This window comes from Oncorhynchus nerka, linkage group LG23, assembly GCF_034236695.1.
Source record: "Oncorhynchus nerka isolate Pitt River linkage group LG23, Oner_Uvic_2.0, whole genome shotgun sequence".
NCBI classification, from domain to species: Eukaryota; Metazoa; Chordata; class Actinopteri; order Salmoniformes; family Salmonidae; genus Oncorhynchus; species Oncorhynchus nerka.
The window spans coordinates 767,989-792,004 of NC_088418.1; the positions used below are offsets into that span (position 1 = coordinate 767,989).

The 24,016-nt window shown below is 44.8% G+C and overlaps 1 pseudogene; it reads left to right on the top strand.

Moving 5' to 3' along the window:
• Positions 1–24,016, top strand: part of LOC115127021 (signal-induced proliferation-associated 1-like protein 2) — a 234,752-nt pseudogene that overhangs the window by 151,537 nt on the left and 59,199 nt on the right.

Here is a 24,016-nt window from a genome sequence, read left to right on the forward strand (position 1 = left end):
CTGTTCTCCTCCCTATACTATCTCTGTTCTGTTCTCCTCCCTATACTATATCTGTTCTGTTCTCCTCTCTATACTATCTCTGTTCTGTTCTCCTCCCTATACTATCTCTGTTCTGTTCTGTTCTCTATACTATATCTGTTCTGTTCTCCTCTCTATACTATCTCTGTTCTGTTCTCCTCCCTATACTATCTCTGTTCTGTTCTCCTCTCTATACTATCTCTGTTCTGTTCTCCTCCCTCTTCAATCTCTGTTCTGTTCTCCTCTTTATTCTAAATCTCTTCTGTTCTCCTCCCTATACTATCTCTGTTCTGTTCTCCTCTCTATACTATATCTGTTCTGTTCTCCTCCCTATACTATCTCTGTTCTGTTTTCCTCTCTGTACTATCTCTGTTCTGTTCTCTTCCCTATACTATCTCTGTTCTGTTCTCCTCTCTATAATATCTCTGTTCTGTTCTCCTCTCTATACTATCTCTGTTCTGTTCTCCTCCCTATACTATCTCTGTTCTGTTTTCTCCTCTCTCTGTTCTGTTCTCTTCCTATACTATCTCTGTTCTGTTCTCCTCTCTATACTATCTCTGTTCTGTTCTCCTCTCTATACTATCTCTGTTCTGTTCTCCTCTCTATACTATCTCTGTTCTGTTCTCCTCCCTATAATATCTCTGTTCTGTTCTCCTCTCTATAATATCTCTGTTCTGTTCTCCTCTCTATACTATCTCTGTTCTGTTCTCCTCCCTATAATATCTCTGTTCTGTTCTCCTCTCTATACTATCTCTGTTCTGTTCTCCTCTCTATACTATCTCTGTTCTGTTCTCCTCCCTATATCTCTGTTCTGTTCTCCTCTCTGTTCTGTTCTCCTCCTCTATCTCTGTTCTGTTCTATACTATCTCTGTTCTGTTCTCCTCTCTATACTATCTCTCTGTTCTGTTCTCCTCTCCATACTATCTCTGTTCTGTTCTCCTCTCTATACTATCTCTGTTCTGTTCTCCTCTATAATATCTCTGTTCTGTTTTCCTCCCTATACTATCTCTGTTCTGTTTTCCTCCCTATATCTCTGTTCTGTTCTCCTCTCTCTCTGTTCTGTTCTCCTATACTATCTCTGTTCTGTTCTCCTCTCTATACTATCTCTGTTCTGTTCTCCTCCCTATACTATCTCTGTTCTGTTCTCCTCCTCTGTTCTGTTCTCCTCCTATACTATCTCTGTTCTGTTCTCCTCTCTATACTATCTCTGTTCTGTTCTCCTCCCTATACTATCTCTGTTCTGTTTTCCTCTCTATACTATCTCTGTTCTGTTCTCCTCTATACTATCTCTGTTCTGTTCTCCTCCTATACTATCTCTGTTCTGTTCTCCTCTATCTCTGTTCTGTTCTCCTCTCTATACTATCTCTGTTCTGTTCTCCTCCCTATACTATCTCTGTTCTGTTCTCCTCTCTATAATATCTCTGTTCTGTTTTCCTCTCTGTACTATCTCTGTTCTGTTCTCCTCTCTATAATATCTCTGTTATGTTCTCCTCCCTATACTATCTCTGTTCTGTTCTCCTCTCTATAATATCTCTGTTCTGTTCTCCTCTCTATACTATCTCTGTTCTGTTTTCCTCCCTATACTATCTCTGTTCTGTTCTCCTGTTCTCCTCCCTATACTATACTATCTCTGTTCTGTTCTCCTCCCTATACTATCTCTGTTCTGTTCCTCCTCCTATCTGTTCTGTTCTCCTCCTATACTATCTCTGTTCTGTTCTGTTCTTCCCTATACTATCTCTGTTCTGTTCTCCTCTCTATACTATCTCTGTTATGTTCTCCTCCCTATACTATCTCTGTTCTGTTCTCCTCTCTATACTATCTATGTTCTGTTCTCCTCTCTATACTATCTCTGTTCTGTTCTCCTCCCTATACTATCTCTGTTCTGTTCTCTTCCCTATACTATCTCTGTTCTGTTCTCCTCCCTGTACTATCTCTGTTCTGTTCTCTTCCCTATACTATCTCTGTTCTGTTCTCCTCCCTATACTATCTCTGTTCTGTTCTCCTCTCTATACTATCTCTGTTCTGTTCTCCTCCCTATACTATCTCTGTTCTGTTCTCCTCTCTATACTATCTCTGTTCTGTTCTCCTCCCTATACTATCTCTGTTCTGTTCTCCTCTCTATACTATCTCTGTTCTGTTCTCCTCTCTATACTATCTCTGTTCTGTTCTCCTCTCTATACTATCTCTGTTCTGTTCTCCTCTCTATACTATCTCTGTTCTGTTCTCCTCCCTATACTATCTCTGTTCTGTTCTCCTCCCTATACTATCTCTGTTCTGTTTTCCTCTCTGTACTATCTCTGTTCTGTTCTCTTCCCTATACTATCTCTGTTCTGTTCTCCTCTCTATATTATCTCTGTTCTGTTCTCCTCTCCTATACTATCTCTGTTCTGTTCTCCTCTCTATACTATCTCTGTTCTGTTCTCCTCTCTATACTATGTTCTGTTCTGTTCTGTTCTCCTCTATATTCTCTGTTATGTTCTCCTCCCTATACTATCTCTGTTCTGTTCTCCCTATACTCTGTTCTGTTCTCCTCCCTACTATCTCTGTTCTGTTCTCCTCTCTATACTATCTCTGTTCTGTTCTCCTCCCTATACTATCTCTGTTCTGTTCCTCTGTACTATCTCTGTTCTGTTTTCCTCCCTATACTATCTCTGTTCTGTTCTCCTCTCTATACTATCTCTGTTCTGTTTTCCTCCCTATACTATCTCTGTTCTGTTCTCCTCTCTATATTATCTCTGTTATGTTCTCCTCCCTATACTATCTCTGTTCTGTTCTCCTCTCTATACTATCTCTGTTCTGTTCTCCTCCCTGTACTATCTCTGTTCTGTTCTCCTCTCTATACTATCTCTGTTCTGTTCTCCTCCCTATACTAACTCTGTTCTGTTCTCCTCCCTATACTAACTCTGTTCTGTTCTCCTCTCTATACTATCTCTGTTCTGTTCTCCTCTCTATACTATCTCTGTTCTGTTCTCCCTATACTAACTCTGTTCTGTTCTCCTCCCTATACTATCTCTGTTCTGTTTTCCTCTCTGTACTATCTCTGTTCTGTTCTCTTCCCTATACTATCTCTGTTCTGTTCTCCTCTCTATACTATCTCTGTTCTGTTCTCCCTATACTATCTCTGTTCTGTTCTCCTCTCTATACTATCTCTGTTCTGTTCTCCTCTCTATACTATCTCTGTTCTGTTCTCCTCTCTATACTATCTCTGTTCTGTTCTCCTCCCTATACTATCTCTGTTCTGTTCTCCTCTCTATACTATCTCTGTTCTGTAATATCTCTGTTCTGTTCTCCTCTCTATACTATATCTCTGTTCTGTTCTCCTCTCTATAATATCTCTGTTCTGTTCTCCTCTCTATACTATCTCTGTTCTGTTCTCCTGTTCTCTAACTATACTATCTCTGTTCTGTTCTCCTCTCTATATCTCTGTTCTGTTCTCCATCTGTTCTGTTCTCCCTCTATACTATCTCTGTTCTGTTCTCCTCTCTATACTATCTCTGTTCTGTTCTCCTCTCTATACTATCTCTGTTCTGTTCTCCTCTCTATAATATCTCTGTTCTGTTCTCCTCTCTATAATATCTCTGTTCTGTTCTCCTCTCTATAATATCTCTGTTCTGTTCTCCTCTCTATAATATCTCTGTTCTGTTCTCCTCTCTATACTATCTCTGTTCTGTTCTCCTCTCTATAATATCTCTGTTCTGTTCTCCTCTCTATACTATCTCTGTTCTGTTCTCCTCTCTATACTATCTCTGTTCTGTTCTCCCTATACTATCTCTGTTTCACTGTTCTGTTCTCCTCATGTGTTCTGTTCTCAGCATGTAGCCATCCTCAGAGTTCCCTTGTTTTCTCACTGTGCTGCAGTGTTAACATTCTCTAACATTCTTGTTCTTCTTCTGCCTTTGTCTTCAACCAGCAGATCACATCCAGCTCCTTCAGCTGTCCTCCTAAATTAGCCGCGGCTTGGTGAACTAAGATTAATACACACTCCAATGCAGCAGAGGAACAAGGCACTGTGAAGGAAGAGGAAAATACTGCTTTGCCTTTGACGAACTCACAGTGAAAGGAGAAAAAGGACGGAAAATGACTTTTCTTCAACGCTCCTTTAGTGGTTGGTCCCTGGACATCCAGATGCCTTGTGTCCATTGTCACGCCCTAGACTCCTTGACCCAGGAAAACAACCTTCTCTTCAGCAGCCTCCTCCCATGTCTGAGTCTCACCATGTAATGCAGACAGAGAGGGGAGTTGAGAATCTGTGTGCTACAGGATATGAGTAGTGATCACTCTGCCACAGACGACGAGACCTGTCTGCAGGGAGGAGGAGGGGCAGGGGAGGAGCAGCAGAGAGCCATGCAGCCTCAGTCTGAGGAACTCTTGACCAGGAAACTAAAGGCCCTGAACGGCAGCATGGGGCCCCCAGCCCAGGGGACACAGCAGGGCAACAAGCCTGATGGTGGTGGTGGTGGGGGGAAGACCAACGGGACAGGGGAGACAGGGGGGACAGGGACCACAGCCATGACCAAGATGGGTATCCGAGCCTGGGCTACAGACTGGCCTCCCGCCCCCCGGAGGGATATCTGTGATGGAGGAGGCCAAAACTCCCCCAAATATGAGAGCATCGTCACGGCGTTCCATAACGACCAGCAGCCTCTCGAACAATCAGGAGCGGCGATACAGTCACATGACCAGCCCCCTATAGACTCTGACTACAGTGAAACTGTTGAGTCGGGGGAGGATCCCAGGTACAGTCTGTCCGACCTATTAGGACGCTCCCCTTTAAAGGGGGCGGAGCTCCATCCCATCCGCCAACGTTCCAACAGTGACGTCACCATCAGTGATATCGACAGCGAGGACATTATAATGGACGGTACTGCAGTGAACCCCAACACCGGCGCAGCTCTCCACCGGGAGTACGGCAGCACCTCCTCTATCGACCGGCAGGGCCTGAGCGGGGACGGGTTCCATACGCTGCTACGAGGTTACCGTATCGACACCTTAGACCACACCCTCCACACCCTGACACACCCACATCACTCCATGCCCCGCCCACTGCTGGGCTTACCTGAGCTGCTGCAGCACTATGATACCTCCCTCTCTCCCAGCCTGCAGGTAACTACTTGCTTTATATTCTCTCTCTCTCTCTCTCTCTCTCTCTCTCTCTCTCTCTCTCTCTCTCTCTCTCTCTGTCTCTCTCTGTCTCTCTCTCTCTCTCTCTCCTTCTCCATCTTTCTCTCTCTCTCTCTCTCTCTCCCTCTCTCTCTCTCTCTCTCTCTCCCTCTCTCGCTCTCTCGCTCTCTCCTTCTCCATCTCTCTCCCTTTCTCTCTCTCTCTCACTCTCTCCTTCTCACTCTCTCGCTCTCTCCTTCTCCATCTCTCTTTACTTCTCTCTCTCCTTCTCTCTCTCTCTCTCTCTCACTCTCTCGCTCTCTCCTTCTCCATTTCTCTCTCTCTCACTCTCTCCTTCTCCATCTCTCTCTCTCTCTCTCACTCTCTCCTTCTCTCTCTCTATGTCTCTCTCTCTCCCTCTCTTTGTCTCTCTCTCTCCCTCTCAATTCAATTCAATTCAATTCAAGGGCTTTATTGGCATGGGAAACATGTTTTAACATTGCCAAAGCAAGTGAGGTAGATAATATATAAAGTGAAATAAACAATACAAATTAACAGTAAACATTACATACAGAAGTTTCAAAACAATAAAGACATTACAAATGTCATATTATATATATACAGTGTTTTAACAATGTACAAATGGTTAAAGGACACAAGATAAAATAAATAAGCATAAATATGGGTTGTATTTACAATGGTGTTTGTTCTTCACTGGTTGCCCTTTTCTCGTGGCAACAGGTCACACATCTTACTCCTGTGATGGAACACTGTGGAATTTCACCCAGTAGATATGGGAGTTTATCAATATTGGATTTGGATTTGTTTTCAAATTTTTGTGGATCTGTATAATCTGAGGGAAATATGTCTCTCTAATATGGTCATACATTGGGCAGGAGGTTAGGAAGTGCAGCTCAGTTTCCACCTCATTTTGTGGGCAGTGAGCACATAGCCTGTCTTCTCTTGAGAGCCATGTCTGCCTACGGTGGCCTTTCTCAATAGCAAGGCTATGCTCACTAAGTCTGTACATAGTCAAAGCTTTCCTTAAGTTTGGGTCAGTCACAGTGGTCAGGTATTCTGCCGCAGTGTACTCTCTGTTTAGGGCCAAATAGCATTCTAGTTTGCTCTGTTTTTTTGTTAATTCTTTCCAATGTGTCAAGTAATTATCTTTTTGTTTTCTCATGATTTGGTTGGGTGTAATTGTGCTGCTGTCCTGGGGCTCTGTGGGTCTGTAGGGTGTGTTTGTGTTTGTGAACAGAGCCCCAGGACCAGCTTGCTTAGGGGACTCTTCTCCAGATTCATCTCTCTGTAGGTGATGGCTTTGTTATGGAAGGTTTGGGAATCGCTTCCTTTTAGGTGGTTATAGAATTTAAAGTCTCTTTTCTGGATTTTGATAATTAGTGGGTATCGGCTTAATTCTGCTCTGCATGCATTATTTGGTGTTCTACGTTGTACACAGAGGATATTTTTGCAGAATTCTGCGTGCAGAGTCTCAATTTGGTGTTTGTCCCATTTTGTGAAGTCTTGGTTGGTGAGCGGACCCCAGACCTCACAACCATAAAGGGCAATGGGCTCTATGACTGATTCAAGTATTTTTAGCCAAATCCTAATTGGTATGTTGAAATTTATGTTCCTTTTGATGGCATAGAATGCCCTTCTTGCCTTGTCTCTCAGATCGTTCACAGCTTTGTGGAAGTTACCTGTGGCGCTGATGTTTAGGCCAAGGTATGTATAGTTTTTTTTGTGCTCTAGGGCAACAGTGTCTAGATGGAATTTGTATTTGTGGTCCTGGTGACTGAACCTTTTTTGGAACACCATTATTTTGGTCTTACTGAGATTTACTGTCAGGGCCCAGGTCTGACAGAATCTGTGCATAAGATCTAGGTGCTGCTGTAGGCCCTCCTTGGTTGGTGACAGAAGCACCAGATCATCAGCAAACAGCAGACATTTGACTTCGGATTCTAGTAGGGTGAGGCCGGGTGCTGCACACTTTTCTAGTGCCCGCACCAATTCGTTGATATATATGTTGAAGAGGGTGGGGCTTAAGCTGCATCCCTGTCTCACCCCACGACCCTGTGTGAAGAAATGTGTGTGTTTTTTGCCAATTTTAACCGCACACTTGTTGTTTGTGTACATGGATTTTATAATGTCGTATGTTTTACCCCCAACACCACTTTCCATCAGTTTGTATAGCAGACCCTCATGCCAAATTGAGTCTAAGGCTTTTTTGAAATCAACAAAGCATGAGAAGACTTTGCCTTTGTTTTGGTTTGTTTGGTTGTCGATTAGGGTGTGCAGGGTGAATACATGTTCTGTTGTACGGTAATTTGGTAAAAAGCCAATTTGACATTTGCTCAGTACATTGTTTTCATTGAGGAAATGTATGAGTCTGCTGTTAATGATAATGCAGAGGATTTCCCCAAGGTTACTGTTTGTGGATTGGGGTGATCAGTCCTTGGTTCCAAATATTGGGGAAGATGCCAGAGCTAAGGATGATGTTAAAGAGTTTTAGTATAGCCAATTGGAATTTGTTGTCTGTATATTTGATCATTTCATTTAGGATACCATCAACACCACAGGCCTTTTTGGGTTGGAGGGTTTGTATTTTGTCCTGTAACTCATTCAATGTAATTGGATAATCCAGTGGGTTCTGGTAGTCTTTAATATTTGATTCTAAGATCCGTATTTGATCATGTATATGTTTTTGCTCTTTATTCTTTGTTATAGAGCCAAAAAGATTAGAGAAGTAGTTTACCCATACATCTCCATTTTGGATAGATAATTCTTTGTGTTGTTGTTTGTTTAGTGTTTTCCAATTTTCCCAGAAGTGGTTAGACTCTAAGTTAGAGTCACTAAAACAATACAGAAATACACTACGGAAAAAGATGGAACAGCACGTCAGAAATCAGCTCAATGTAATTGTAGAATCCATAGACTCTAACCGTTAGAGTCTATGGATTCTACAATTACATTGAGCTGATTTCTGACGTGCTGTTCCATCTTTTTCCGTAGTGTATTTCTGTATTGTTTTAGTGATTCACCATAGTGAAGGCGTAGACTCAGGTTATCCGGGTCTCTATGTTTTTGGTTGGACGGGTTTCTCAATTTCTTTCTTAGATTTTTGCATTCTTCATCAAACCATTTGTCATTGTTGTTCATTTTCTTCGGTTTTCTATTCGAGATTTTTAGATTTGATAGGGAAGCTGAGAGGTCAAATATACTGTTAAGATTTTCTACTGCCAAGTTTACACCTTCACTATTACAGTGGAACGTTTTACCCAGGAAATTGTCTAAAAGGGATTGAATTTGTTGTTGCCTAATTGTTTTTTGGTAGGTTTCCAAACTGCATTCCTTCCATCTATAGCATTTATTAATGTTACTCAGTTCCTTTGGCTTTGATGCCTCATGATTGAGTATTGCTCTGTTTAAGTAGACTGTGATTTTGCTGTGGTCTGATAGGGGTGTCAGTGGGCTGACTGTGAACGCTCTGAGAGACTCTGGGTTGAGGTCAGTGATAAAGTAGTCTACAGTACTACTGCCAAGAGATGAGCTGTAGGTGTACCTACCATATGAGTCCCCTGGAAGCCTACCATTGACTATGTACATACCCAGGATGTAACAGAGCTGTAGGTGTACCTACCATAGGAGTCCCCTGGAAGCCTACCATTGACTATGTACATACCCAGGATGTAACAGAGCTGTAGGTGTACCTACCATAGGAGTCCCATCGAAGCCTACCATTGACTATGTACATACCCAGGATGTAACAGAGCTGCAGGAGGTGTGACCCGTTTTGGTACGTTATGTGTCTAGGAGGGCATATGGGGGAGGGAATGCTGTCACCTCCAGGCAGGTGTTTGTCCCCCTGTGTGCTGAGGGTGTCAGGTTCTTGTCCAGTTCTGGCTTTTAGGTCTCCACGGACTAGTACATGTCCCTGGGCCTGGAAATGATTGATTTCCCCCTCCAGGATGGGGATTCTCTCTCTCTCTCTCTCTCTCTCTCTCTCTCTCTCTCTCTCTCTCTCTCATTCTCTCTCTCTCTCTCTCTCATTCTCTCTCTCTCTCATTCTCTCATTCTCTCTCTCTCTCTCTCTCTCATTTTCTCTCTCTCTCTCTCATTCTCTCTCTCTCTCTCTCTCATTTTCTCTCTCTCTCTCATTCTCTCTCTCTCTCTCTCTCTCTCTCTCTCTCTCTCTCTCTCTCTCTCTCTCTCTCTCTCTCTCATTCTCTCTCTCTCTCTCTCTCTCTTCTTTCTCTCTCTCTGTCTCTACATTTGTCCCATCAAGGACTATAATGGTTGCTATCCCTTTGTGCTGCAGACTGCCACCCAGATCTCCAGAGGGGAGATAGTGAGGATGTCAGGGTACGACTACGTGGATCCCTCCATCTTCTACTCCAGAGAGAGAGAGAAGAACTTCATGGGACGCCTGAAGTCTGACTCATCTGAGACCTCTATGTTCAGGAAGCTGAGGACCATCAAGAGCGAAGGTCTGTAGAGGTCTATGTGTCTAGTTTTTAATGCATGGACGACATCTTTCAATGAAAAGCGTGTTATAAATAAAAGTATTAATAATGTTGTTATTATTGAAGGCGACGGTCCAGGCTGTATAGCCAATTTCCACTGTATCTAGATGATGTTTCTATTTCAACTCTGATTCTGTCTGCATATTCCGCTTATTGTTGCCAGCACCATTTAAATGTGTGTGTCTGATTGTGTAGGAGATGGGTTCAGGCTGTCTCTGGAGCAGGATGACAGGAGACCCCTCAGCTTCCAGAAGTGTTTTGCCCACTACGACGTGCAGAGTGTCCTGTTTAACATCAGTGAGGCTGTGGCCAGTAGGGCCACTCTCAGCCAGAGGAAGAACACAACCACCGGGGCCTCGGCTGCTTCACAGTACCAACCTGGAGCCAGAGGGGGTAGTGGAGCTCCAGGTTTAGGACCAGGATATGGGCCAGGAGGTGGCCCGGGGACAGGGGTAGGACTGGGGGCAGAGGGAGGGCAAGGAGGTGGTCTTAGTAGTGGAACTACCAGTACCTCCATGTTTGAGTCTCCTCTGGGCTCCCGAGAGGACCTGAACCCCAAAGAGAACCTGGACCGGGACGAGGGCGACGGGAAGAACAACAGACTAGTCCTGGGGTGCCCCCACTTCCGTAATGAGATCGGTGGAGAAGGGGAGCGCAGAATCAGTCTCTCCAGGGCTACCAACACCTCTTACAGCGGTGGAGGAGAGAGCTGCAGCTTTGAGTCCTCCCTCTCGTCCCACTGTACCAACGCTGGGGTGTCTGTGTTGGAGGTCCCTAGAGAGAACCAGCCTATACACAGAGAGAAGGTGAAGAGATACATTATAGAACATATTGATCTGGGAGCATTCTACTACCACAAGTTCTTCTATGGGAAAGGTAAGAATTACGTTCCTGTACACAATTACATTGATGGAAGCTAAAAATATATCTGATTAACCCCCTAAAAAATATATATATATATACTGTATATACAGTTGAAGTCGGAAGTTTACATAAACCTTAGCCAAATACATTTAAACTCAGTTTTTCACAATTCCTGACAATGCACAGTCTTAGGTCAGTTAGGATCACCACTTATTTTAAGAATGTGAAATGTCAGAATAATAGTAGAGAGAATGATTTATTTCAGCTTTTATTTATTTCATTAAATTCCCAATGGGTCAGAAGTTTATTTTATTTTGTGAAGTGCACCAGTCCCTCCTGCAGCAAAGCACCCCCACAACATGATGCTGCCACCCCCGTGCTTCAATATATCCACATAATGGTTGGGATGGTGTTCCTCGGCTTGCAAGCCTCCCCCTTTTTCCTCCAAACATAACAATGGTCATTATGGCCAAACAGTTCTATTTTTGTTTCATCAGACCAGAGGACATTTCTCCAAAAAGTATGATCTTGGTCCCCATGTGCAGTTGCAAACTTTAGTCTGGCTTTTTTGATGGCGGTGTTGGAGCAGTGGCTTCTTCCTTGCTGAGCGGCCTTTCAGGTTATGTCGATATAGGACTCGTTTTACTGTGGATATAGATACTTGTTTACCTGTTTCCTACAGCATCTTCACAAGGTCCTTTGCTGTTGTTCTGGGATTGATTTGCACTTTTTGCACCAAAGTACGTTCATCTCTAGGAGACAGAACGTGTCTCCTTCCTGAGCAGTATGACAGCTGTGTGGTCCCATGGTGTTTATACTTGCGTACTATTGTTTGTACAGATGAACGTGGTACCTACAGGCTTTTGGAAATTTCTCCCAATGATGAATCAGACTTGTGGAGGCCGACAATTTTCTTCGGAGGCCTTGGCTGATTTCTTTTGATTTTCCCATGATGTCAAGCAAAGAGGCACTGAGTTTGAAGGGAGGCCTTGAAATAAATCCACAGGTACACCTCCAATTGACTCCTAGGTGTATGTAAACTTCCGCCTTCAACTGTACCCCTTTCCCCTTCCATAGACACTTCAAGATCATCTACTCATTCAAGGGTTTTTCTTAATTTTTTTCTATTTTCTACATTGTATAGTAATAGTGAAGACATCAAAACTATGAAATAACACGTATGGAATCATGTAGTAACCAAACAAAAAAGTGTTAAACAAATCAAAATATATTTTATATTTGAGATTCTTCAAAGTAGCCACCCTTTGCCTTGATGACAGCTTTGCACACTCTTGGCATTCTCTCAACCAGCTTCACCTGGGATGCTTTTCCCATCAGTCTTGAAGGAGTTCCCACATATGCTGAGCACTTGTTGGCTGATTTTCTTTCACTTTACGGTTCGACACATCCCAAACCTTAATCTCAATTGGGTTGAGGTCATGGGTGAGGTCATGGGTGATTATGGAGGCCAGGTCATCTGATGCAGCACTCCATCACTCTCCTTCTTGGTAAAATAGCCCTTACACAGCCTGGAGGTGTGCCGGGTCTTGTCCTGTTGAAAAACAAATGATAGTCCCACTAAGCCCAAACCAGATGGGATGGAGTATCGCTGCAGTATGCTCTGGTAGACAGGCTGGTTAAGTGTGCCTTAAATTCTAAATAAATCACAGATAGTGCCACCAGCAAAGCACCCCACACCATAACACCTCTTCCTCCATGCTTCACTGTGGGAAATAAACATGCAGAGATCAACCGTTCATCCACACACATCTCACAAGATGGTGGTTGGATCCTGGATTCCAGACCAAAGCAAGTCTCTTCTTCTTTTTGTTGTCCTTTAGTAGTGGTTTCTTTGCAACATTTCGACCATGCAGGCCTGCTTCACACAGTCTCCTGAACAGTTGATGTTGAGATGTGTCTGTTACTTGAACTCTGTGAAGCATATATTCATCCCCCCTCCTCTCCCCTTGAACTACTCCCCAGGTTGTTGCTGTCAATGAGAATGTGTTTAAAATAAGGGTTAAATAAAAAAACATTTAAAAATGTGCAATTTTCTGAGGCTGGTAACTCCAATGAACTAATCCTCTGCAGCAGAGTGTAATGGGTGTTGGTGGCAGGGGAGTCAGGCGAACGAACTTGGTATAAACGGAGTAGTTTAATAAATGCCTAAAAAACTCAGAAAACTCAAATATACAAAATAATTACAGTGGGTACAAAACCCGTCGCACACCAGAACATAACTTGCACCAATACATACAACATACAATCACCGACAAGGACATGAGGGGAAACAGAGGGTTAAATACACAACATGTAATTGGTGTGATTGGAACCAGGTGTGAAGGAAGACAAGACAAAACCAATGGAAAATGTATCAACAATGGCTAGAAGGTCGGTGAGGTCGACCGCCGAACAAGGAGAGGGACCGACTTCTCCAGAAGTCGTGACACAGAGGTAACTCTGGGTCTTCCTTTCCTGTGGCGGTCCTCATAAGAGCCAGTTAACTCTCTAATGAACGGATCCTCTGCAGCAGAGGTAACTCTGGGTCTTCCATTCCTGTGGTGGTCCTCATGAGAGACAGTTAACTTTCTAATGAACTTATCCTCTGCAGCAGAGGTAACTCTGGGTCTTCCATTCCTGTGGTGGTCCTCATGAGAGCCAGTTTCTGTTACGTGTAAATGAGTGAAGAGGTGTGGAGTCAGGCGCAGAGAGCAAAGGATGTGGGAAAAACAACACGCTTTAATGTCCTGGAAACATAACATGAACAAAAGTGGAAACACAAATGAACAGAAATATAAACGGACAGCGTGAAACCCAAATGCCAACAAAAATACACTCAAACAAAGAAACAGGAGAACAAGCCCGCACGAAACAGAAGAGGGCTGAACAGACTTTATATAACCCTATCCTAACAACCAAACAAGAAACAGGTGATACCAATAGACAGAACTAAACGAACACAGAACAACGGATCAGCGATAGCTAGTAGACCGGCGACGACGACCGCCGAGCGCCACCCGAACAAGAAGGGGAGTCACCTTCGGTAATATTCGTGACAGTACCCCCCTCCTGACGCGCAGCTCCCGTAGCGCGCCGACGCCGGCCTCGGGGACGACCCGGGGGCCGAGGCGCTGGGCGATCCGGACGGAGGCGATGGAATTCACTCAACATAGATGGGTCTAGAATATCCCTCACCGGGACCCAGCACCTCTCCTCCGGACCGTACCCCTCCCAGTCAACGAGGTACTGCAAGCCTCTCACCCGGCGTCTCGAGTCCAGAATAGCTCGTATCTTGTACGCCGGGGACCCCTCGATGTCCAGAGGGGGCGGAGGAACTTCCGGAACCTCATCTTCCTGCATAGGACCAGCTACCACCGGCCTGAGAAGAGACACATGAAATGAGGGGTTAATGCGATAATACGAAGGAAGTAATAATCGATAACAAACCTCATTTATTCTCCTCAGGACTTTAAATGGCCCTATACACTGCGGACCCAGCTTCCGGCAGGGCAAGCGGAGAGGCAGGTTTCGGGTCGAGAGCCAGACCCTGTCCCCAGGTGCAAACACGGGGGCCTCACTGCGGTGACGGTCAACGCTTTTCTTCTGCCTTACACTCGCTTGGCGTAATGACTCTTGGACCGCCCTCCAGGTCTCCTTAGAGCGCTGTACCCACTCCTCCACCACAGGAGCCTCAGTCTGGCTCTGATGCCACGGTGCCAGGACTGGCTGGTACCCCAACACGCACTCAAATGGTGACATGTTGGTAGAGGAGTGGCTTAGTGAGTTCTGGGTTATTTCTGCCCAGGGAATATATCTCGCCCACTCCCCTGGCCGGTCATGGCAATACGACCGCAGAAACCTACCCACCTCCTGGTTAACTCTCTCCACCTGACCATTACTCTCCGGGTGATACCCTGAGGTCAGGCTGACCGAGACCCCCAGACGTTCCATAAATGCCCTCCAAACACGGGAGATAAATTGGGGGCCCCGATCAGAAACTATATCCTCGGGCACCCCGTAGTGCCGGAAGACATGGGTGAAAAGAGCTTCCGCAGTCTGTAGGGCCGTAGGGAGACCGGGCAATGGGATAAGACGGCAGGACTTAGAGAACCGATCCACAACGACCAGGATTGTAGTGTTACCCTGAGAGGGGGGGAGGTCAGTAAGAAAATCCACCGAAAGATGGGTCCACGGCCGTTGTGGAATGGGAAGAGGTTGTAATTTACCTCTTGGCAGGTGTCTAGGAGCCTTACTCTGGGCGCACACCGAACAGGAGGAAACATAGAATCGCACATCCCTCCTCAAAGTGGGCCACCAGTACTTCCTCTCAAGACCTCTCACAGTCCTATATATACCTGGGTGACCCGCCGAGGGTAGACAATGAGCCCATCGAATCAATTGATCACGGACAGCCAGAGGCACGTACCTACGACCCTCCGGACACTGTGGAGGCGCAGGTTCCCCCCTTAGCGCCCGCTCGATGTCCGCGTCCACATCCCATACTACTGGTGCCACCAGCTTAGCTGCCGGAATGATGGGAGTAGGATCGATGGACCTGTCCTCAGTGTCATAGAGTCTTGACAGCGCGTCAGCCTTAGTGTTGAGGGAACCTGGTCTATACGAGATAGTGAAACGAAATCTGGTGAAAAACATGGCCCACCTTGCCTGACGAGGATTCAGTCTCCTAGCTGATCGGATATACTCCAGGTTACGATGGTCAGTCCAGATAAGGATAGGGTGCTTAGCCCCCTCAAGCCAGTGTCTCCACACCTTCAGGGCCTTAACCATAGCCAACAACTCCCTATCCCCCACATCATAATTCCGCTCCGCTGGCCCGAATTTCCTTGAAAAAAAGGCACAGGGGTGGAGTTTCGGAGGCACACCCGAACGCTGTGAGAGCACCGCTCCAACCCCAGCCTCGGATGCGTCCACCTCTACTATAAACGCCAAAGAAGGGTCCGGATGTGCCAACACCGGCGCCTCAGTAAACATCGCCTTCAACTTATGAAAAGCTCCGTTCGCCTCTGCAGACCACTGCAAACGCACCGGCCCCCCCTTCAGCAGTGAGGTAATAGGGGCAGCTACCTGACCAAAACCCCGGATAAACCTCCGGTAGTAATTGGCAAACCCCAAGAACCGCTGCACCTCCTTTACCGTGGTCGGAGTCGGCCAATTACGCACGGCCTTTATGCGGTCACCCTCCATTACCAAACCAGAGCTGGAAATGCGATAACCCAGGAAGGAAACTGATTGTTTGGAAAACTCACATTTCTCCGCCTTCACATACAGGTCATGCTCCAGCAGTCGTCTAAGAACCTTGCGCACAAGAGATACATGCTCAGTGCGTGTAGCGGAGTAGATCAAAATATCGTCAATATACACCACTACACCCTGTCCGTGCAGGTCTCTGAGTATTTCATCCACAAAAGATTGAAATATAGCTGGAGCATTCTTTAAACCGTATGGCATGACAAGGTACTCATAATGGCCCGACGTAGTGCGAAATGCAGTTTTCCACTCATCTCCCTCCCGAATACGCACCAAATTATAAGCACTCCTGAGATCCAGTTTAGCGAAGAACTGCGCTCCGTGAAATGATTCCACTGCCGTAGCAATGAGAGGTAGTGGGTAACTAAAACCCACTGTGATGGAATTTAGACCTCTATAATCAATACACGGACGTAAACCACCATCTTTTTTCTTCACAAAAAAGAAACTCGAAGAGACAGGTGACATGGAGGGCTGAATGTACCCCTGTCCCAGAGCCTCGGTGATATATGTTTCCATAGCCACCTTCTCCTCCTGGGACAAAGGATACACATGACTCCTGGGGAGTGCAGCGTTAGCCTGGAGATTTATCACGCAATCCCCCTGCCTATGGGGTGGTAATTGGGTCGCTTTCTTTTTACTGAAAACGATAGCCAAATCGTCATACTCAGCTGGAATGCGCACGGTGGAAACCTGGTCTGGACTCTCCACCGTTGTCGCACCGATGGAAACCCCTACACACCTGCCTGAACACTCATCAGACCACCCCTGTAGAGTTTCCTGTTTCCACGAAATCGTAGGATTATGAATAGCTAGCCAGGGAATCCCCAGAACAACTGGAAACGCAGGTGAATCGATAAGGAACAAACTAATTCGCTCCTTGTGATTCCCCTGCGTAATCATCTCCAACGAAATTGTGGCTTTCTTCACCAGCCCTGACCCTAATGGTCGACTATCTAAAGAGTGCACGGGAAAAGGGGGGTCTACTTTTACTAACGGAATCCTCAACCTCTGAGCGAGTCCGCGATCTATAAAGTTTCCAGCTGCGCCTGAATCTACCAGTGCCTTATGCTGGAGAGAAGGAGAATAATTCAGGAAACATATTAATAGCAACATGTGACCAACAGGAAACTCTGGGAGAGTGTGGTGCTTACTCACCTGGGGTGACCGATGAGTGTTCAGCCTGCCCTCACGATTCCCAGATGAATTCCTCCAGCACCGACCAGACGTGTGCCCTCTCCGGCCACAACTGGTACAGGAGGAGCTTCCTCCTCCAATCTCCCTTGACGCAGTCCCTCCTAGCTCCATCGGGATAGGGGCAGGAGGATCAGGAGGTAGAACTGACAGGACCCTTTCAGAACGTCCACGAGCAGCTAGCAGATGGTCCAACCGGATCGACAGGTCTATCAGTCCATCCAGGCTAAGCGTAGTATCCCGACAGGCCAGCTCCCTACGGACGTCCTCTCTCAGGCTACACCTATAATGGTCTATCAGGGCCCTGTCGTTCCACCCTGCTCCCGCAGCCAAGGTCCGGAACTCCAGCGCGAAGTCCTGCGCGCTCCTCGTCCCCTGTCTAAGATGGAACAATCTCTCACCCGCCGCTCGACCTTCTGGAGGGTGATCGAACACGGCCCTGAAACGGCGGATGAACTCCGGGTAGTTGTCCTTCGCTGAGTCGGGCCCGTTCCAGACCGCATTAGCCCACTCCAGGGCTCTACCGGTCAGGCAGGTGATGAGGACCCCTACTCTCTCCTCCTCCGAGGGGGCCGGCCGAACGGTGGCCAGGTAGAGGTCTAATTGCAGCAGGAATCCCTGGCACCCCGTCGCTGCTCCATCGTAATTCCTCGGAGGCGTCATGTGCAGAGCGCTGGAACCGGATCCAGATGGGGGAGATGGTAGAGTTGCTGGTAGGAGGGTCGGTGGGGTAGTAGTAGGGAAACCATTCCTCTCCCAACGATCCATCCTCTCCATCATCTGATCCATCGCTGATCCTAGGCGATGGAGGATGGACGTGTGATGTTGAACTCGCTCTTCCATGGTGGGAAGAGGAGTGGTCGCTGCTCCTGCTGACTCCATAGGTGGTGCGGGCTTCTGTTACGTGTAAATGAGTGAAGAGGTGTGGAGTCAGGCGCAGAGAGCAAAGGATGTGGGAAAAACAACACGCTTTAATGTCCTGGAAACATAACATGAACAAAAGTGGAAACACAAATGAACAGAAATATAAACGGACAGCGTGAAACCCAAATGCCAACAAAAATACACTCAAACAAAGAAACAGGAGAACAAGCCCGCACGAAACAGAAGCGGGCTGAACAGACTTTATATAACCCTATCCTAACAACCAAACAAGAAACAGGTGATACCAATAGACAGAACTAAACGAACACAGAACAACGGATCAGCGATAGCTAGTAGACCGGCGACGACGACCGCCGAGCGCCACCCGAACAAGAAGGGGAGTCACCTTCGGTAATATTCGTGACAGTTTCATCATAGCGCTTGATGGTTTTTGCGACTGCACTTGAAGAAACGTTCAAAGTTCTTGACATTTTCTGTATTTACTGACCTTCATGTCTTAAAGTAATGATGGACTGTTGTTTCTCTTTGTTTATTTGAGCTTTTCTTGCCATAATATGGACTTGGTCTTTTACCAAATAGGGCCATCTTCTGAAGGTCTATCTACCCTGTCACAACACAACTGAGGCTCAAACGCATTAAGAAGGATAACAATTCCACACATTAACTTTAAAGAAGGCACACCTGTTAATTGAAATGCATTCCAGGTGACTACCTCATGAAGCTGGTTGAGAGAATGCCGAGCCTGTGCAAAGCTGTCATCAAGGCAAAGGGTGGCTATTTGAAGAATCTCAAATATAAACTATACTTTTTTTGGTTACTACATGATTCCATATGTGTTATTTCATAGTGTTGATGTCTTCACTATTATTCTACAATGTAGAACATAGTAATCATAAAGAGAAACCCTTGAATGAGTAGGTGTTCTAAAACTGTAGACCAATGTTGTATATAATAGTAATCATATACCTTACTTTTGACAGACGTTTTATCAGTTTCTGAGAAACAGCTCGAAATGGCAGAACTAACACTAATTAGTGGTTTTCAGACTGTAAATGGTTAATGGGTACATCTGGTTCCCTCCTTGCCAGGAGTTCTCAGCCAGACTACTTTTGTGTTTACTTTACTTTTCACACTATAAAAAACAAAACAATGTTTTTCTCCTAGTGGAGACCCAGTCCCTCTAGTTCTCAACCAGTTATGTTCTCTGTTAACAACAGAGAGAGCCGTGTGTGTGTGTGTGTGTGTGTGTGTGTGTGTGTGTGTGTGTGTGTGTGTGTGTGTGTGTGTGTGTGTGTGTGTGTGTGTGTGTGTGTGTGTGTGTGTGTGTGTGTGTGTGTGTGTGTGTGTTTTCGGTGTGTGTGTGTGTTCTTGGTGTGTGTGTGTTTTTAGTGTGTGCTATTTTCTCAACTCCCAGGAGGACCAGGGATTTGTAATGTGAGAAGTAAGGTGGTGAGGGTTAGGGGGGGTGTCAGCATTAAACCTTGGGGCCAAACCACAGCACAGTCCCAGAGATCCTCATTAAAACACCACTGTGTCTGACTCTGAAAATACCACCTCTTTCTCTCCACTCAATTCAACACGATGCAGGTAGTGTGTTTCCTCTCTCTCTCAGTATATCTGAGTGCCCGTCCTAAGCCCCTATAAGAGCTGCTGCACCTGTCCACCATTATTGAGAAGACATTAATCAGTTTGAGACATGGAGAACACAAACATTCAGAGGGATGTGACTCTGCAGTCACATGACCTCACATGGTGCAAGGGAACTGATTCTGTAGTTCTGTGTGTGTGTGTGTGTGTGTGTGTGTGTGTGTGTGTGTGTCAGTGAGCTGATTTTGTCTAGCTAGTGTGTAACAAGTCATGACTTCCTCTTCATACAGAGAAGAAAATAACCTCTACCTGTTATAATGGTGTCTGTAGTCCTCTACCTGTTATAATGGTGTCTGTAGTCCTCTACCTGTTATAATGGTGTCTGTAGTCCTCTACCTGTTATACTGGTGTCTGTAGTTCTCTACCTGTTATAATGGTGTCTGTAGTCCTCTACCTATTATAATGGTGTCTGTAGTTCTCTACCTGTTATAATGGTGTCTGTAGTTCTCTACCTGTTATAATGGTGTCTGTAGTCCTCTACCTGTTATAATGGTGTCTGTAGTTCTCTACCTATTATAATGGTGTCTGTAGTCCTCTACCTGTTATAATGGTGTCTGTAGTTCTCTACCTATTATAATGGTGTCTGTAGTCCTCTACCTGTTATAATGGTGTCTGTAGTTCTCTACCTATTATAATGGTGTCTGTAGTCCTCTACCTGTTATAATGGTGTCTGTAGTTCTCTACCTATTATAATGGTGTCTGTAGTCCTCTACCTATTATAATGGTGTCTGTAGTCCTCTACCTGTTATAATGGTGTCTGTAGTTCCCCTGTTATAATGTTGTCTGTAGTTCCCCTGTTATAATGGTGTCTACAGGGTCAGTCTACAGGGTCAGTAGATACAGTATGTATATGGGTCAGGTAACTAGACATCAGGATACATGATAAACAGAGTAGCAGCAGCGTATATGATGATCGTATATGAGTGCGTGCGTGTTATGTGTGTTTTAGAGTGTCATTCTGCCATTCTGTTAGCTATTTAGCAGTCTTATGGTTTGGGTATAGAAACTGTTCAGAAGCCTGTTGGTATCAGACTTGATGCACCAGTACTGCTGGCTGTGCGGAAGCAGAGAGAACAGTCTATGGCTTGTCTTGATCTCTGTCTTACTGACTTCTCTCTGGCTTTGCCGGGGGTTATGGTCTGTTTTATTACAACACTGCTGTGTGGTGTGCTCCTGTTCGACCCCCCCTCCTCTCCTCTCAATGACATCACTATATTATATCACACCTCTATTGTAAGAGAAGGGAGAGAGAATAAATCACCTGAGAGAGAGTACATCTGAATGTGCATCCTCATTGTTCTCCCAGTTATCTAGATAGTACAGCAGACTACGCTACCTTCCTCATTGTTCTCCCAGATATCTAGATAGTACAGCACACTATGCTACCATCCTCATTGTTCTCCCAGATATCTAGATAGTACAGCACACTATGCTACCTTCCTCATTGTTCTCCCAGATATCTAGATAGTACAGCACACTATGCTACCATCCTCATTGTTCTCCCAGATATCTAGATAGTACAGCAGACTATGCTACCATCCTCATTGTTCTCCCAGATATCTAGATAGTACAGCACACTATGCTACCATCCTCATTGTTCTCCCAGTTATCTAGATAATACAGCACACTATGCTACCATCCTCATTGTTCTCCCAGATATCTAGATAATACAGCACACTATGCTACCATCCTCATTGTTCTCCCAGTTATCTAGTTCTCCCATAATCTACAGCACACTATGCTACCATCCTCATTGTTCTCCCAGATATCTAGATATACGCTCCCATCCTCATTGTTCTCCCATATATCTAGAGAGTACAGCACACTACGCTACCATCCTCATTATTCTCCCAGATATCTAGATAGTACAGCACACTATGCTACCATCCTCATTGTTCTCCCAGATATCTAGATAGTACAGCACACTATGCTACCATCCTCATTGTTCTCCCAGATATCTAGATATACGCTCCCATCCTCATTGTTCTCCCAGATATCTAGATAGTACAGCACACTATGCTACCATCCTCATTGTTCTCCCAGATATCTAGATAGTACAGCACACTATGCTACCATCCTCATTGTTCTCCCAGATATCTAGATATACGCTCCCATCCTCATTGTTCTCCCAGATATCTAGATAGTACAGCACACTATGATACCTTCCTCATTGTTCTCCCAGATATCTAGAGAGTACAGCACACTATGCTACCATCCTCATTGTTTTCCCAGATATCTAGATAGTACAGCACACTATGCTACCATCCTCATTGTTCTCCCAGATATCTAGATAGTACAGCACACTATGCTACCTTCCTCATTGTTTTCCCAGATATCTAGATAGTACAGCAGACTACGCTCCCATCCAGTGTTTTGTCCTACTTGAATTTTTTTCTTTTTCTGTAAGAATCTAAAATGGTAGTTTTATAGTGTATGAACAAAGAAAAGATCACATGGTGAAAGGCTCCACTCTAGAGGCTTTGGTCGCCTTTCCTTCCAGTTCTCTGCTGCCAATGACTGGAACGAACTGCAAAAATCACTGAAGCTGGAGACTCACATCTCCCTCACTAGCTTTAAGCACCAGCTGTCAGAGCAGCTCATAGATCACTGCACCTGTACATAGCTCATCTGTAAACAGCCCATCTATCTACCTACCTCATCCCCATACTGTATTTATTTATTTATTTCTCTCTACTTGCACAGTCATCTTCTGCACATCTACCATTCCAGTGTTTAATTGCTTTATTGTAATTACTTCTTCACAATGGCCTATTTATTTCCTTAACTCCCTTATCTTACCTCATTTGCACTCACTGTATATATATATTTTTTCTACTGTATTATTGACTGTATGTTTGTTTACTCCATGTATAACTCTGTGTTGTTGTCTGTTCACACTGCTTTGCTTTATCTTGGCCAGGTCGCTGTTGTAAATGAGAACTTGTTCTCAACTAGCCTACCTGGTTAAATAAAGGTGAAAATAAAAATAAAAATAAATAGCCATTACCGTTTAACCCAGTGAACTATTAGCATTTAGACCAGATTGCCATTACCAATTATCCCAGCTAACCATTTGCGTTTAGCCCAGATAACCATTAGCATTTAGCTCAGATAAACATTAGCATTTATTTATTTTACCTTTATTTAACTAGGCAAGTCAGTTAAGAACAAATTCTTATTTTCAATGACGGCCTAGGAACAGTGGGTTAACTGCCTGTTCAGGGGCAGAACGACATATTTGTACCTTGTCAGTTCGGGGATTTGAACTTGCAACCTTTCGTTTACAAGTCCAACAATCTAACCACTAGGCTACCCTGCCGTTTAGCCCAGATAACCATTAGCGTTTAGCCCAGATAACCATTAGCGTTTAGACCAGATAACCATTAGCGTTTAGCCCAGATAACCATTAGCATTTAGACCAGATAACCATTAGAGTTTAGCCCACATAACCATTAGCGTTTAGCCCAGATAACCATTAGAGTTTAGCCCAGATAACCATTAGCATTTAGCCCAGATAACCATTCACGTTTAGCCCACATAACCATTAGCGTTTATCCCAGATAACCATTAGCGTTTAGCCCAGATAACCATTAGAGTTTAGCCCACATAACCATTAGAGTTTAGCCCAGATAACCATTAGCGTTTATCCCAGATAACCATTAGAGTTTAGCCCAGATAACCATTAGAGTTTATCCCAGATAACCATTAGAGTTTAGCCCAGATAACCATTAGAGTTTAGCCCAGATAACCATTAGAGTTTAGCCCAGATAAACCATTAGCGTTTATCCCAGATAACCATTAGAGTTTAGCCCAGATAACCATTAGAGTTCATCCCAGATAACCATTAGCGTTTAGCCCAGATTAGAGTTTAGCCCAGATAACCAGCGTTTCCCAGCCCCCAGATAACCATTAGAGTTTAGCCCAGATAACCATTAGAGTTTAGCCCAGATAACCATTTTATCCCAGATAACCATTAGAGTTTAGCCCAGATAACCATTAGAGTTTATCCCAGATAACCATTAGAGTTTAGCCCAGATAACCATTAGCGTTTAGCCCAGATAACCATTAGAGTTTAGCCCAGATAACCATTAGAGTTTATCCCAGATAACCATTAGTTTAGCCCATTAACCATAGCCCAGATAACCATTAGAGTTTAGCCCAGATAACCATTAGAGTTTAGCCCAGATAACCATTAGAGTTTAGCCCAGATAACCATTAGAGTTCATCCCAGATAACCATTAGAGTTTAGCCCAGATAACCATTAGAGTTTAGCCCAGATAAACCATTAGAGTTCATCCCAGATAACCATTAGAGTTTATCCCAGATAACCATTAGAGTTCATCAGATAACCATTAGAGTTTAGCCCAGATAACCATTAGAGTTTAGCCCAGATAACCATTAGAGTTTAGCCCAGATAACCATTAGAGTTTAGCCCAGATAACCATTAGAGTTTAGCCCAGATAACCATTCGAGTTTAGCCCAGATAACCATTCGAGTTTAGCCCAGATAACCATTCG